Source organism: Parus major, chromosome 2 (assembly GCF_001522545.3).
Source record: "Parus major isolate Abel chromosome 2, Parus_major1.1, whole genome shotgun sequence".
Lineage (NCBI taxonomy): Eukaryota > Metazoa > Chordata > Aves > Passeriformes > Paridae > Parus > Parus major.
Window position 1 is genome coordinate 63,421,917 of NC_031769.1, and position 4,661 is coordinate 63,426,577.

Genomic DNA, 4,661 nt, shown 5'->3' on the forward strand with positions numbered 1-4,661 from the left:
GGAGGGCGGCCCCGCGCAGGCGCGGCCGGAGGAGCCGGGGGAGGAGTGCGGGCTCCTCCCACCAAACGGAGAACCAGAATTCGGAATCACAATTTGACTCAAAGAGAGCGGGAAAGACTGGGCATGTGGAAGCCCAAAGAAACTTGCTTTAACAAGAAGTGTGTCAAATCAAATCTGTACACACACACGTGTAGATCTAAAGGGGAAAATAAAGTGGTAACACTCCACGGTATTAAAGCTGGTATATAAGCTGATGGCTCTGAGGGCGTTTAAGCATCGGAGAAGAGCAAAATGCAGAATCTGAGTTCTGATGGGAGCAGTGTTTTCACCTGGCTGAGCCTCGTAGCTCCACCGTCACTGATTAAAGCCACCGAAGGTTAGAAAACGTCAGAAATCGTGAGTGAATCTTTATTCCGTGCCTTTGTGGTTTTTATGTAATAAAGAGCGTCTTTAAGCTGGACGCGGCTTCTTTCTTTCAAAACTTCTTTTCTTTCGAAGCACGGGATGCACGGTGCTTACCGATGTAAAAGCCAGCAATCATCCCCTATCCATTCTTAAATTTGCATCCCTAGGCCACATTTAGTGCACACACTTCCTCGCTGGCATTTCTTCAACAGTGCTTGCTACAGAACTTCGTTAACATCATTTTATGGCAGCATCCTTTGATGGAAAGGGTTGAAGAGGCAAAGCACCTCATAATAAAATTTGCAATTTATGGATGAAGAGCCATGACAGATAAATCAACTTATATCCAGCTTGATGCCAATGACCGATTTTTTTCAGATAGATTTTTGCAGGATGTCTGATTCAGGGGAATGCTCCCAAAGCCTTTTGCAGCTGACAGTGCTTGGCATTTCTGCAAGTAGATATCAAGCCAGGCAACGAGAAACTCACAGGGAACAGCTCCCTAGGGGGCTCTGGGTTTCACTGATTAAGCATGGGATGTATCACTTATGGAGAAAGAACTCAGCTGCTGGGCCAGGTCCCTGTTCCATGATCAAGGGAAGGTCCTCTCTCTTCCTCTTCCTGTAATCCCACCACTTTACAGCTGTGTAATTCAGGCCTTACAGAAAACAGTTCCCTTCATTATACAGTAGTGATTCATTTTTAGGGCAGAATTATTCCATACTTGTAGGGCTAAGTGAGAAAATAGCATGTAATTTAAATTTTAATATGAAACATACAATGAATTGTTTAGGAACAGTTTTTCTGGTTTATTCTTTTAAACTTCTGCATGCCAAACTCTGAGAAAACAAACATTTTTAAATGCCCTTTAAAAAAAAAACATCCTAGCCCCAACATTTATTTTTTGCTGTAGACCAATGTCCCAAGAACAAGGTATACTCTGCAGGACACTGTGGTGTAATCAAACTTACCAAAAAAAGGAAGAGTACTTTTGGTGACCATTTTCTCTTACGAATCTCCTACTGACAGATGTCAGCAAGACTACCTAATAGGCCAGAGGCATGCATGGAAACGTGAATGGATCTGTAAGCAATGCTGCAATGGTGCCTGCTGACTTTTCTGCCTGCACATGGATGATTTTTTTCTGTTCCATACAAGGAAGAGCGCATGGGGAATACTGGCTTTGAACCACTTGTGTTCAGAACTTGCTGGAATACCTTCCTCAGAGTTTTACAGTAGAAGTATAGGACACACATTCACATAGAGGTCAAGAGGGTATCTTTGTAGTCTGCAGACTCTTGCAGTATTTGCTCAGGACCATTTTTGAAGATTTTGCACATGCTTTCTCCTTAGAGATTTGGAAACCTGTCTAGCCTCCCTGAGAGAGGGCTGATCATTCTCCAGCAGTGCAGGGACAGTGGGAACACAGAGCTGTTCCTCTCAAGCCCTAGGAGAACAAACCAGCTTTCTTCCGAAGAGAGATCCACCAAAACCACAGCCCAGCTTCCACTGAAACTCCCTGTAAGAGGCTAAAAATGGTTATCAAATCTCAGGCATGCAACATCTAAATTAACCTTTTCTATCAAAAATCTCCAACACACTGGGACAGTGTACAAGTGATAAAGGGACAGAGGCTCATCATAAAAGGGGACATAATTCATATAATTTATTCAACTTAATCCGCAATCCATCATCCAGCAGGTGAGCTGGATACAAATTTGAATACAAATTCATCATGTGAAAACAAGGCTAACTGGATTATTCAGGAAAATATTGCTAAAGTACTGACTTTAAAGCAAAAAACCCCACAGGGTTGGTACATGGCAGTGATGTTTCCCAGTAGCACAATAGTGGGAGGAGGTCATTCTGGAGGAACAGAATGCCTTGACTGAGGCAGCCAAAATGAAAACAACCAAAATTCACTCTTGCAAACTATAGCTTCGTAGGAGCAGGGAATTGCAGCCAACTCTGTCCTCAGCAAGACGTGCCACATGGGTGGTGTTGCCACAGAAGTCCTGAGTGTACCAGCTCCCTGCAGGGATTTTTATAAGCTCCGTAGGCAGCAATGTTCAGAGGCACAGCGATGATGGCAAGGGATTCCCAGCAGGGCTTAGGTTGCTGCTGAAACTGTGACTCAGGGGAAGAATATACCACAGCTGCTTGAGCAAGGCAAGCAAAGGTGGTGAGGGCTGAAAAGATCTCAGGGAGGAGAAATCACAATGGGCAGCACTGTCCTGATAATTAAAACAGGAAGGAAAGAAAATAAGAAAAGAAAAATACCTAAGAACATAATCACAGAATTTCATCAGATAAAGTAGTTCCTTAAATTACTAATGGGTCAGAAAAGAGAAGCAGTCTTTTAGCAAGGGCCTGGTCAGACCACTTCCACCTCTGTGGCACCTTGAGGGTGGGGAGGACAGGCACAGCAGAGACTGTGGGGATGGATCAGGGGAGGTGACGGTGTCAGAGAGGGTTTGCTGGTGGGGTGGCAGAGGGAAGGCTGGCAGCTGGGGCATGACCAGCTCTGATAACCCTCTGCAGAGCAGGGATCAGGAGAAGCCTTGGAACTGCAGGGAAAACAGCAGGAGAGAGGAGACAACCTGACAAAGAAGCTTTCACAATTTGTATACAAATCCCATGCTTCCACTGCTGTGTGGTATTCCAGAGGCTGGGACACAACCCTCATGATCTGCCTGACAGCCAGCCCTGAGCCACCACAAACACCCGAGGGACTCCAGGCCTCCTTTTCACATCCAAACCTGCCGGTGAAAGGGTCCATGGGGAGCACCTGAGAGCTTATACAGGGACTGATCTTCATCCCAGATGAGCTAATTTTCCTTGCCCCACTGCCCTATTCCCTCATAGCATCTGGGAGGTTTGGGAGCTTCCCTGTGCTGCGTGCGTGCAAAGCACTGCAAGGAGCCAGCTGTAAACGCTGACTTCAGCCAAAGGAAATTAGTTTTACAGGTGGAAAAGTAGGGTCAGCTTAGTTTCTCTGCCCTGCAAAAGATCAGAATACGTCTACATAAGCTGTTATTAACTTCTGGTATTGTTTTCAGAAGCTGAAGAAATAATGATGAATTTCATTGGAGAGCACTTGGCTGAATAATTTTCCACTTGGAAAGGTAATGCTTCTCAAAATGAACTGATTTCTTTAGCCACATCTTTTTAGAGAAACAGACAAGACTGAATATGTTCTATTCCCATGCTCTGAAACAAGTATTTGATTTTCCATAGTGAATACAACTTTTCATCATAGTAAAACATCAAAATCCAAGTAGCAACCCCTATTGGTCCCCTTGAAGAACAGAATTCTCACTTGAGATCTTCTAGCCAGAGCTGGCCATGTAGATTGTCTGGCACTGCAGTTAAAAGTCTGTTTTAACTGAATGGATAACCCCAGCACTGTTCATATATGCAGACATTTTTCCCCCATTTCAAAGGGTTTTTTTTGCCTTTGACCCAAGTCACTGACAAGACCTTACAAATGCAAATAATAAATTAATGCATCTGACATTAGCAATAGATTTCTTCCTACTTGACCCTTTTCAGGACCACTAATTTATTCACAGCAGTTACTACTCAGTCAGAAGAACTGGCAGTCACAGCTAGCTGTGGCTTGAGAAGTGGGTCTTTCAGGGATCCCTGGCCTCCAAATCTCAGCTCTTAAAAGGCTGAAACACGATCTCAGCCGCTAACCTCGATGACGGATGAAGATGCCTGGACAGCCACGTAGGAGAGGAAGGAAGTAAGGTGATACCACGGGCTGAATATGTCAGCTCTCCCCAGCGTGAAAGCAGCGTCAGAGGTTGATCTAAGGCATCTAAAATCATCGGGAGCCGGCTCCCGGGGCGGCAGAGGGAGGCAGAGGTGCGCGGGAGACTTTCCCCACGCCCCGGTAGATGGAGCGCTGCGGTACCGAGAGCGCTCCGCACAGCCGGCTGCACCCCGCCACCACGGGCGCTGCCTCCGGAACGCTCCGGGGCTTTGTTGGCCATGCTGATGCAACAACATACCTGTGGATACTTAGAAACTGCAGTTAGGATTTCTTTAATTTTTTTTTTTTTTATATATATTTTTTTAGTTAAAGTTTTGGAGAAAAAAATAAGACAAGAAAGAGTCTGCTTAGTCTGTTTAGAGAGTATCTTTCTGTGAAATGCATTGATTTTTCAGCCAATAGTTCACATGTATTAAAATGCCTGAAGGACTGGACCCACCATGAAATAGAAAAGTCCCACTGACTATGCTAAAAAGAT